This window comes from Mauremys mutica, chromosome 2, assembly GCF_020497125.1.
Source record: "Mauremys mutica isolate MM-2020 ecotype Southern chromosome 2, ASM2049712v1, whole genome shotgun sequence".
Lineage (NCBI taxonomy): Eukaryota > Metazoa > Chordata > Testudines > Geoemydidae > Mauremys > Mauremys mutica.
In genome coordinates, this window is record NC_059073.1 from 141,749,135 (window position 1) to 141,761,678 (window position 12,544).

A 12,544-nucleotide genomic window follows, 5' to 3' on the forward strand; every position below is an offset into this window, starting at 1 on the left:
TCTGAGAGGTATCCCAGACCTTGACAGAAACCTTGAGCAACAGCGCGAAGTGAAGTTTCTCCTGAGAGCTGGGTTTTTTCTGACAACCTGAGGCCTTGTGGCAGGAACAGCTCTCATTAGTGGCCGGGAACTGGTGTAAACTGACCTATTGCTATAGTTTGCTATCCTGGCACATGCTCAGCTACACTTAGGGTGTAGCACCAGTGCAGTTATGGCAACTGATGGGTACTGAGAGCTGGATCAGAGCAATTCTAGGGGCAGACACGTTGCACCTAACCAGGCGCAGATCTAAGCTTTTATTTAAAATGAAAGTTCCTATCCCTGAATGACTATGCAGAAAACCCTCCAAACACAAGCCAAGTGAAACTGACCCAAGGTCAGGCTCTTGCGTCCGCAGACAGCCAGAAACATCAGAGGCCACCCTGAGGCCGGAAAGCAGGATATTAAGAGTCAGGAAAGAGTGTCACAACACCTTTGGAAGCCCTAGCGTGACTTCCTAAAGCTGTTGGGTCAGGGTGTGAAAGAGGAGCCATCGTTGTAGGTCATCAGTGGGCTCAAAACTGGGACATTCAGCACCAGTTCCCACCAGCTAAGCAGGCAGAGGCTATGAGGAGATCGCGCTGATCTTCGGAGCGGGTCAGGCATGTCTGAAAGACGCGTGCATAGCAGCTTAGGGTGGAAGAACAACATCCCCACTACTAAAAGCTGCCCGAGGGGGAATCCCCACACACGCCCCACTCAGATATTTCTGCACTTTGAGTCCACCTTGAGAAGTATCAACTCCCTCCCTACTCTGTGACCCATAACCCGGTGAGGGCAATCTGCCCAAATGGTCTTAGGCCTACCCAACATAAATGGTCACATGGAGCCTCTCCATCCCTGTCCTAAATAAGGCTGCTTTACTCACAAACATGTGCTCACTCCAGCAATTCTCACATGCCCTAGGCCGGGGGTTCTCAAACTCCATCACACTGCAACCCCCTTCTGACAACAAAAACTGCTACACGACCCCAGGAGGGGGACCGAAGCCTGAGCCCGCCCGAGCCCTGCCACCCTGGGGTGTTGGGGGGGGGGGTGGGGGTCAAAGCCAAAGCCCCCCAGGCCTCTCTGGGGGGGGCCTGTAATCTGAGCCCCACTGCCCAAGGCTGAAGCCCTCAGGCTTCGGACCCAGCCAGTGGGTCGCAACCCCGTTTTAATGGGGTCACAGGGCTGGTTTAGACTTGCTGGGGCCAGGAGCCAAAGCCTGGGGGACCCACTGTGGGATCCCAACTCACAGTTTGAGAACTGCTGCCCTAGGCAATGGCGGTATCTCTAGCCCGGCTGTTGTAAGCTCTGATGACCCAAGTCCACAGGGCAAGTCCTATAACGGGAGCCCAGTATCCAATGTAGCGGGAGAAGGCTAAAGCCACGTCCTACTGGAAGCTGGGCACTGTGCCCTGCAATGCGGCTGGAAAGGGAAAAGCATGCCACCTGTTATGAAGCTGGGCACTAAAAACCCCTGCCTAGGCCCAAGTGGATATTGCCTGGAAGGGTCCTGCTCAGGGGAAATGGAGAGAAGCCAGGTAGAAGTTAGAGGCAAAGGGTAGAAAGGCCTCAGCATGAGACACAAGGAAATTAAGTGGGACGGATCAGAGCAATGGGGGTCTATTGAACTCTTCACCCCTAGGTCACTGGTTCAAATCCAGCCCGACTAGAAATAGTTGCCATCAAACGGCTCTTTGTGGCCTACAGGAAATGAGCTGGTGGGTTTGAGTCCAGCCCCCTCCCTTGGGCTACATCCACATGAGAGATCTCAGCAGAGGTCCAGGACTACAGACTGAACTATCCTTTCACCCCTCACGAAGATGTCACCAAGCCAGCGGGGAGATACAATGGGGAGGGGGCATAGTGGAATTCTTATCCCCAGGAAATCAACACAGGACTCCAGCCCACACGGCATCTTTCACAAGCACTAAAACCACCTCACGCGCAGGTCAATGCGGGTGAAAGTCAACCCTGTCCAAGGGGTCAGCATGAGGCCTGTGCATCTCTTACATCTTGAAGTGGTGCCGATGACCTGGTGAAATCATCCCCTAAGCACTTGAGCAGGTTCATCATTAACAATCTCACTACGCAGGTCATTATTCTGAGCCATGTTATCATTACTCAATCACAAATACATTTAAGGAGTCTGTTACAAAACCAAGAGCTTTGAATGATCATAATGGCTCCTGCTGATGTTAAAAAGAGCTCTGAATTATTAAGTTAACGATGTTTTACAGTTTGTGTGCTTATTCACACTTATTTTGTTAAGGCACATGAGTCTGGCTTACCCACACAAGTCTCAAACTTGCAAAAATTTATTTATGGGGAGAGGGAGAGATGTGGAGGTTCGCAGGGCTCAGGGGGCTCTTGACTGGAACAGGTCTCACATAAACACAGCATTTGGGCCAATAAAGATCCAAAAAAAGTTTTTGAACTCCTGCTGTCTCCCGCTTTCAAAGATTGCAATTGTAGAGGTTTTATTATTTTCAGAGGGACAGCCTAGTAAAGTTTGCCCAACCAATTGCTGGAATTCATACTGGGTTGGGATGGAGGAGCACATCAGTGAAAACCCATAAGCCCTTTCCTCTCTTCCTCCTCCAGGGAAACTTACACAGTATACTTGAAAAGTTCAATGTATGCACACCCACTGAATAGTGCCTGATCTAATCTCCCTCCAACTCCTCTCACTGCACATTGACCTCCCCATAAATCAGGATTTAGAACAGAAAGTTTGATACGCTGAACAGCTTTGTGAACTTTGTTAGATGCCTACTGAAAACAAGACGCTTGAAATTCAGGAACCAGTTTCTTCCTCTTTCAGCATCCTTCTCCGCACCCTGGCCTGCCCAGAGCAGAGTCCCAATAGAATTGGGAGTCTGTGTAAATAAAAGCAGGCTGAGGGGGGGGGGGGGGAAGTTACCCAACCACCCATGCTGATAGCTAAGGAGGAGGACACTGAGCTGATGCAATTTACTCCAGAGTGGATACTAACTAAGTGGCAAAGTTGGAGAAAACTCCCCAGGGGCCTCCACTCCTTGTCCTGACTCCTGGACCCCACTTCTTCCCTGAGCTAGGACGAGAACCCCAGACCTCTTACTCCCAGCCTGCTCCTGTAATCCCTAGACCCCCTCCATCCCTCCCTGCCCCCTGAGCCAGGAACAGCACCCAGGCATCCTGGCTCCCAGCCGGCTGCTCCAGCCACTGCCCCAGGGCTGTACGGCTCTGCAGCGGGCACGCGGCTCCAGGACACCCCGCCACATGCACCCCGATCGCTCCCGCAGGGAGCTCCGCCTTGAGCAGCCCCCCGGCCGCTCTAGGCTGCCTCTTGCGACGTGGGAGCAGCCTTGCAAGCGGCTGCTAAACTTGGCAGGCTGCAGCCCATGAGCAGGGACCGGGGCCGGGCTCCCCTGACAAGGCCCCGCCTTTGTTACCCAACTCCCCCGCCCCAAGCCCGTGCACCCCACCCGGGCGCCCCCCAGCAGGGCTGCAGAGCGAGCGGCCGGCGCTTACCGTGCGCTGGGCAGGGCAATCAGCAGCCGCCCCGCCGGGGAGCCGCCCCGCTGCTCCGGCTCGGTGCCCTCTCCGGGCGCCCACCCCGCGCCTCCATCAGCCGCCCGCGGGCAGGGCAGGGCAGCTGCTGCAGACACCGCCTGCCTCGCTCGGCCTCCCTCCCCCGGCTCCCTACGCCCCCTCGGCTGATAGGAGCCCCCCGCACCAATAGCCGCGGCGGGGCTGTGCAATTCCGCGGCCTCATTGGTGTCTCCAGCCCCCTGCTCGGTGGGGAGAAGGGAGGAGGAGCCTGGGGGCCCGCCCCGACAATGCGCAGCTGGTTAGTGGCTTCGGCAGCTGCCACAGTTTGGAGTGTCATCAGCCTCGGACGGAGGAGGAGGAGGGTGGTTGGCTGGCTTGGAGAGCCTCCCCCAGGCAGGGATTGCAAACCTCGGGAGGGCTAAGGGGCTAGAGCTGGGACGAGGGTGTCCTGGAAAGCCCAGTGCACAGGGGCAGTGGGTTTGGAGGGGCACTAGCTGCACTAACATCATTTGGGGATGAGGTGGGGGGTGGGGAGAGCTGTGATGGGAAAGAGAGAAAACTTGTGTGAAAAGCGTTGGTGGAGAGTCACGAAGGCCCCGGGCCTGAAGGGTCTGGCTACGTTTGAGGGTCTGGGCCAAAGGATCTCCCCCGCAGGCTGGGGGTTCTCACGCCTGCGTCTCACAGTTGTCACTAGGGTGACCAGACAGCAGGTGTGAAAAATCGGGATGGGGTGGGGGGCAATAGGTGCCTATATAAGAAAAATATCCCAAAATCGGGACTGTCCCTATATAATTGGGACCTCTGGTCACCCTAGTTGTCACCTCAGATCAAACACGGCATGGGTCTGTAGGGACCAGGAGTCATCGCCATCTGATGTTTGACGCATCATTGGAATGAGCGAGCAGGAGTGTTAATCCATGTTGAAGGCACAGGCAGATCCAAGCTCCATAAACTAGAAACTGAAGCGTTTTCAAACTGGGAATAAAGTGGAATATTTGAATCATGTGGGTAATTAACCATGGGATCAGATTGCCAAGGGACATCTATTCTCCATCCTTAGAGTCCTTGGGCATTTCTCTAGGTCAGTGGCTCTCAACCAGAGGTACGTGTTCCCCTGGGCTACACAGAGGTCTTCCAGGGGGTACATCAGCTCATCTAGATATTTGCTTAGTTTTACAACATAAAAAGCACTAGTGAAGTCAGTACAAACTAAAATGCCATACAGACAATGACTTGTTTATACTGCTCTGTATACTATGCACTGAAATATTAATACAATATTTATATTCCAATTGATTTATTTCACAATTATATGGTAAAGATGAGAAAGTCAGCCATTTTTCAGTAACAGTGTGCCGGGGACACTTGTATTTTGATATCTGGTTTTGTAAGCAAGTAGTTTTTAAATGAGGTGTAACTTGGGGGTACACAAGACAAATCAGACTCCTGAAGGTGGTACAGTCGTCTGGAAAGGCTGCAAGCCACTGCTCTAGATTATTCACGCTAGCTTCTAGCACAAGCTATTGGGCTCAATGCAGGAATCTCTGGCTCTGACCCACTCCTCTAGCAAGGTCCTGTATCCTGAGCGTTTGCTGACCCCAGTCAGGCTGATGTGTGTGGATGGAATTGGCATTTGGGCTCAAACCTGAGTCAGAGCCCAGGCTTAGTGTGCAGGGTAAACATACCCTAAGTGGTCTGATCTACCCTGGTGTTGAGCACCTTGCAAGTGTCTAGAAGTTCTGGCCTAAGTAACTTGCCCAGGTTGGTGCGGAGCTGGGAATAGAATGTAGGAGTCATAGGAACATAGGATGAGGCTGGATCTTTGAGTCCAGCCCCCTGCTATGACAGGCAATCCAATCATATAATCCCTTTCATAAACTGGCTCTTTGTTCCAGGCTGCCTCTTGCAATGGGGGCTTGGTATGTTTGTGTAGCATTGGTGTCCTGAACTTGTTCTGCGGGACAGGAAATAATTTCTTAAATTGGATAGATTCGAACTATCTTTCTTTCCCTGCTGGTCCTTGTCTCTGTTGCTGGTGAGGACATGCCCTCAGTTGAATAGCGGCACTCATACTCTGAAACAAAAAAATGCCTGGCTTGTCTATGGAGCTGTAAGCTCGTCGAGCCAGGTACAGGCAAGTCTCATCTTACGCGGGGGTTCTGTTCCGTGGTTAGCGCGTAAAGCGAAAACTGCGTATAGTGAAACACTCATTGAGTTAAATGGCAGGCAGAATCACTCACACTACAGATGCAGTTTTTATATTGTTATTTTTCTTTTTTTTCCCCGTTTTTGCCGACCACGCAAAGCTGAATTCGCACATGTTAAATGCGCCTAAGATGCGACTTGCCTGTATTCTCTCTTACTATATGTATGTCCATCTTCTAGTTGACTTCAGTTTGTCCTCTCAATGCCAATATAATATAGCCTTATCATTTCCCCAAGCCAGATTGGCTGGCTCGCTCTCTGATTTTAATACAGCCGTCTTTTTCTTCAGTTGTTCATAGTTTTCTATATGCAATTGGAAAAGGCTAATTGCATTTCCCCATCTTGTGCAGTGGTGAACATTTGCTTGTTTTGATTAGCCTTTTTTTTTTAATGTGACTGTGTTTCTGGTCAATTTCTTTTAAAGGGGGCCTGAGCATCCCAGAAGTAATGGGAAAGTTCAGGACCGGACAAAGGGGGAGAGAGAGAGAGTTGCTGATGCTTTGAAATACTTGATATCTAAGAGGCACTTGGATCCCTGTCGTGCTGAAAATCAGCCCTGTAAAAGCACATAGCAGTGTCGGGCTGGAAGGGACCTCCAGTGGTCATCAAGGCCAGCCCCACTGCACTGAGGCAGGCCCAAACAAACCTAGACCATCGCTGACAGGTGTTTGTCCAACCTGTCCTTAAAACCTCCAGTGATGGGGATTCCACAAACCTCCCTAGGTAACCTGCTCCAGTGCTTAACTAACCTTATAGTTAGAAGTTTTTCATAATGTCCAATCTCAAGCTAAATGAGGATATTGGATTTTTCCCTCCTTTGTAAAGTGCCTTGAGCTCTACCGGTGAAAGCGCTACGTAAGAGCGAGGGGTTAGTATTCGTTTCCTGAGGTTTTGTGGGCTGTGACAGAGCCACCGCTGTCCTAACAGGAAGCCAGAGACCGGCACTAACGCCTGTGGAAATACTTTCATGCAGCTCTTTTGCTGCACAGAGAGACCAAACCGAAGCTTCGCTGGGCAGTGGGACCGTGCTCACAGCTCCGCCCATGGAGTCCAGCTGCAGGTGTGCTTGTCCCCTCCCCTCCAACAGCTGGTTCAGACTAGCTGACACCCCCTCTTTGCCGTCTGGAATCTGCAGCTTGAGCTGGGCTGACATCCAGGCCTTGGGGAAGTGCAGACAGTGGCGGCGGTGGTGGCTGCTATGGGCTGAGCAGAGAGATGGTGTGTTGCTGTACATCTGTATTTACTGACTTTAGTCTCAAATCCCCTTTCAGCTTTCCATTGGCTCCACCAGAAGGTTGAGTTGTTCCCTCCCTCCCCTCAGCTGCCAATTGAGCCCTGGTGGAAGATGCAGGATTGAGGGCCTTGACAGCTGTAGTCCTGGGTGCATCCACAGAGCAGAACCAGCAGGGGTCTTAGCAGGGCAAGCCTCCCCCCCAAGCCATCCCACCTTGAGCTGGAGGGTTCGCTATGAAGGGGCGAAATGTTGGTTCAGCCTCAGTGGCACCTCCTAGCTGCAGTATTGCCATCCCCAGGCATTCAAAACCCTTCAGACTCCTTTAAAAATCATTTTATTCATACATGCATTTGGGGTTCTTTTTAGTTGCCTTCTGCTTCTGAACTTTCTGGGTTACACTCAGGTCACGTTTCAAGCTTATCTCAACCATGTGTGCCAGAAATTCCCTTTTTTCTTTTTTAATGAAAGCTGAGATTCTCAGTTTATCACTTGCCTCCAGGAGCTGGGGCTTTAGGAGAAAGGCGGAATAACGTGAGACTTGCTATACAAATGCAAGAGTTGGCAACGCTGCTCAGAGCCCTATTCCCACTGTGACGCAGGTTCAAGCCCTGTCATGCTGCAATGTGGATGCAGCTCAAGCCACAGACTCGAGTCAGCAGATCTGTGTAGTGCACAATGGGAGACCCAGGGCTGGCAATTGTAAACCTAGGTTTACAATGCCGTGTAGACACTCAAGCGCGGGCTTGGAAACATTGAGTCCACAAGCCTGGGTCCCACAGTGCCAGGCTTAGCATTCAGGGTAGACATATCCTGACATGCCTCAATCTGGATGTGGGTACCTAGCTTTAACCTCCGGCTCTCAGTTTCGGCATGTTAGAGTACCAGAAGGGTTTATGTTAACTTAATGTTTGCAATACACTACGTGAGTGTCAGATGAAAGCTGTTATATAAGTGCGAAGTACTAAAGATCAATAATTTATTGAGACATCAGCCATCTCAAATATCTAATTACTAGGAAATTAACTTAGGCCTGTAGTCCCACAGGGCCAATGTCTCAATATATTATGGGCAATGCTATGGCTGCAACAAATAATTGCTGATGTTGTATTTGGGCATTAAGGTTCTAGTGTTATGGTTCTAAATATGAACAGAAAAGCTGATTAAACGGTGGTGAACAGTATAAGCTGGTACCAGGCTGTGTCACTCAGAAAAGCTTCTCTTGTATTTTTCAGCTTCAGGAGTGGACGGCAAAGCTAAACCACATTCACAAAATTGCCAGTCACTGAACCAATATATCAGCAAAGCTGTGTTCAGACACTGACACTCAGTTGAAGTAATATGGGAAGTTAAAATATTCAGCAGTGCCTCCACTTAAACTTACAGGAGACGTTTTGATTTCTTGATGTGGACATCTACAGAGAGAAATCCTCTCCTTACACTCAGGGCTTGTCTACTGGGGGAAAATGACCAGCAGGACCATACCAGTAAAATGTTTGGGGGGGAGTGTTGATTAAAATGAAGCTTACAACAGATCTCCAAGCAAATCCCTTTAATCTCGGTATTAAATAAAGCATCTTCTATGAGGAAGTCAAATGTTTATTTTTTAATGTCTATGAGGAAGAATGAGAGACTCCATTTCCAACCATAGGGAGCACAGCTTCTATTCCAGCCTTACTCCTGACTCATGGTGCAGCCTCATCTGACTCACTTAGCTTTCCTATTGTTCAGTTGCCCCATCTGTAAAATGGGGCTAATGATTCCTGCTCCTTCGCAAAGCGCTTTGCGCTCAGGGAGTGTAATTTTTTTTATTTCTAAAATATTTTGTAGGAAATTGGGAAAAGCCAATACAATTCTCAACGTAACCTTTTTTTTAAACCAACTCTTTACTTGGATGACTTTTTTTATTTCTGAAAAGTGTGAATTTTTTTTTAAAAGGTGGAAAGAAGGAAAAAGAAAACCCAGAACATTTTCCAAAAACAAGTTTCAGGATTTATTTTTTAAACCACCTCCAACTGCCAAGCATTGGGATATCTAGTAGCACTGGATGGTGAGGTTTGGATTACGTTTTTTTTTTTTCACCCTGTCAGAAGTTGCTGGTTTGTCAGAATCAAAGTGTTCTGTGGGACCGAGTCAATTTTGATGAAGTTCTACCTGGCTTCCTGCCAGCTCACCCACCTGGTTCCTTGGCAGCCCACCCAGTGGGCTGCTGGGAACCTGGAAGCCCAGTTTCCAAGGTCACAGATCTCTGGCAGCCTGGGCTCCCTGCTCCAGCACTGTGCCTGAGCAGGCTCCCAGTAGAGCGAACAATAATTCCATCTCAGAGAATTCTGAATTTTTTTATTTTTGTTCCAAAACAAAACATTTCAAACTCCTCCATGAAACAGAGTGACCAACTCAAGTCCCTAGCATTCATTCGGGCCCCCTCCGCACTAAAACAGCTACTGTTTCGGGATACCAGGTTGCACCACCATCATCTGTCTACACATTTAAAAAAACAGGAGTACTTGTGGCACCTTAAAGACTAACAAATTTATTTTAGCATGAGCTTTCGTGAGCTAAAGCTCACTTCTTCGGATGCATAGAATGGAACACACAGACAGGAGATATTTATACATACAGAGAACATGAAAAGGTGGAAGTATGCATACCAACAGGCAGAGTCTAATCAATTGAGATGAGCTATCGTTAGCAGGAGGAAAAAAAACTTTTTGAAGTGATAATTAAGATGGCCCATAGAAGGTGTGAGGAGAACTTAACATAGGGAAATAGATTCAATTGGTGTAATGACCCAACCATTCCCAGTCTTTGTTTAAACCACAGTTAATTGTATCTAGTTTGCATATTAATTCAAGTTCAGCAGTCTCTCTTTGGAGTCTGTTTTTGAAGTTTTTTTGTTGCAAAATTGCCACCTTCAAGTCTGTCACTGAGTGGTTAGAAAGGTTGAAGTGTTCTCCCACTGGTTTTTGAATGTTATGATTCCTGATGTCAGATTTGTGTCCATTTATTCTTTTGCGTAGAGACTGTCCGGTTTGGCCAATGTACATGGCAGAGGGGCATTGCTGGCACTTGATGGCATATATCACGTTGGTAGATGTGCAGGTGTGCGAGCCCCTGATGGTGTGTCTGATGTGATTAGGTCCTGTGATGGTGTCACTTGAATGGATATGTGGACAGAGCTGGCATCGGGCTTTATTGCAAGGATAGGTTCCTGGGTTAGTGTTTATGTTGTATGGTGTGCGGTTGCTGGTGAGTATTTGCTTCAGGTTGGGAGGCTGTCTATAAGCGAGGACTGGCCTGTCTCCCAAGATCTGTGAGAGTGAGGGATCATCTTTAAGGATAGGTTGTAAATCTTTGATGATGCGCTGGAGAGGTTTTAGTTGGGGGCTGTAGGTGATGGCTAGTGGTGTTCTGTTATTTTCTTTTTTAGGCCTGTCCTGTAGTAGGTGGCTTCTGGGTACTCTTCTGGCTCTGTCAATCTGTTTTTTCACTTCAGCAGGTGGGTATTGTAGGTTTAAGAATGCTTGATAGAGATCTTGTAGGTGTTTATCTCTGTCCGAGGGATTGGAGCAAATACGGTTGTATCTTAGAGCTTGGCTGTAGACAATGGATCGTGTGGTGTGTCCGGGATGGAAGCTGGAGGCATGTAAGTAAGTATAGCGGTCAGTGGGTTTCCGGTATAGGGTGTTATTTATGTGACCATCGTTTATTAGCACAGTAGTGTCTAGGAAATGGACCGCTTGTGTGGATTGGTCTAGGCTGAGGTTGATGGTGGGATGGAAATTGTTAAAATCTCGGTGGAATTCCTCGAGGGCTTCTTTTCCATGAGTCCAGATGATGAAGATGTCATCAATGTAGCGCAAGTAGAGTAGGGGTGTTAGGGAACGAGAGTTAAGGAAGCGTTGTTCTAAGTCAGCCATAAAGATGTTGGCATACTGAGGGGCCATGCGGGTACCCATAGCAGTGCCACTGACTTGAAGATATATATTGTCCCCAAATGTGAAATAGTTGTGGATGAGGACAAAGTCACAAAGTTCAGCCACCAGGTTAGCCGTGATATTATCGGGGATACTGTTCCTGATGGCTTGTAGTCCACCATTTCCATGGCTGTAGACAATGGATCGTGTGGTGTGTCCGGGATGGAAGCTGGAGGCATGTAAGTAAGTATAGCGGTCAGTGGGTTTCCGGTATAGGGTGGTATTTATGTGACCATCGTTTATTAGCACAGTAGTGTCTAGATAAACACCTACAAGATCTCTATCAAGCATTCTTAAACCTACAATACCCACCTGCTGAAGTGAAAAAACAGATTGACAGAGCCAGAAGAGTACCCAGAAGCCACCTACTACAGGACAGGCCTAAAAAAGAAAATAACAGAACACCACTAGCCATCACCTACAGCCCCCAACTAAAACCTCTCCAGCGCATCATCAAAGATTTACAACCTATCCTTAAAGATGATCCCTCACTCTCACAGATCTTGGGAGACAGGCCAGTCCTCGCTTATAGACAGCCTCCCAACCTGAAGCAAATACTCACCAGCAACCGCACACCATACAACATAAACACTAACCCAGGAACCTATCCTTGCAATAAAGCCCGATGCCAGCTCTGTCCACATATCCATTCAAGTGACACCATCACAGGACCTAATCACATCAGACACACCATCAGGGGCTCGTACACCTGCACATCTACCAACGTGATATATGCCATCATGTGCCAGCAATGCCCCTCTGCCATGTACATTGGCCAAACCGGACAGTCTCTACGCAAAAGAATAAATGGACACAAATCTGACATCAGGAATCATAACATTCAAAAACCAGTGGGAGAACACTTCAACCTTTCTAACCACTCAGTGACAGACTTGAAGGTGGCAATTTTGCAACAAAAAAACTTCAAAAACAGACTCCAAAGAGAGACTGCTGAACTTGAATTAATATGCAAACTAGATACAATTAACTGTGGTTTAAACAAAGACTGGGAATGGTTGGGTCATTACACCAATTGAATCTATTTCCCTACGTTAAGTTCTCCTCACACCTTCTATGGGCCATCTTAATTATCACTTCAAAAAGTTTTTTTTCCTCCTGCTAACGATAGCTCATCTCAATTGATTAGACTCTGCCTGTTGGTATGCATACTTCCACCTTTTCATGTTCTCTGTATGTATAAATATCTCCTGTCTGTGTGTTCCATTCTATGCATCCGAAGAAGTGAGCTTTAGCTCACGAAAGCTCATGCTACAATAAATTTGTTAGTCTTTAAGGTGCCACAAGTACTCCTGTTTTTTTTGCGGATACAGACTAACACGGCTGCTACTCTGAAACCTACACATTTAAGTGTTGCAGCACAGATGGGAATGAGCCAGGGGGCACCACTGGTCTGTACATGGCATGTAGCAAACTCCTTTTGTCCTTCCTCTTTGCTGCCCCCATTGTCACAGGCAGACACAACCAAGGAGCCCCTGGCGATGATGATCTGCTTTGTGTACATATATGTACCTTACAGTGTCTCTCCGCAGGGCTCAGCGTGTTTACCAGACACCGT

General features: G+C 48.4%; 1 protein-coding gene across 2 annotated transcripts in view; it reads right to left on the reverse strand.

Moving 5' to 3' along the window:
* Window positions 1-3,655, reverse strand: part of RASSF2 (Ras association domain family member 2) — a 47,037-nt gene extending 43,382 nt beyond the window's left edge. For both annotated transcript variants that reach the window (XM_045006098.1, XM_045006099.1), the window contains exon 1: window positions 3,535-3,655. The gene's annotated coding sequence lies outside the window, so the exon portion shown is untranslated. The remainder of the gene's footprint in view (window positions 1-3,534) is intronic.
* Window positions 3,656-12,544: the final 8,889 nt, after the last annotated feature.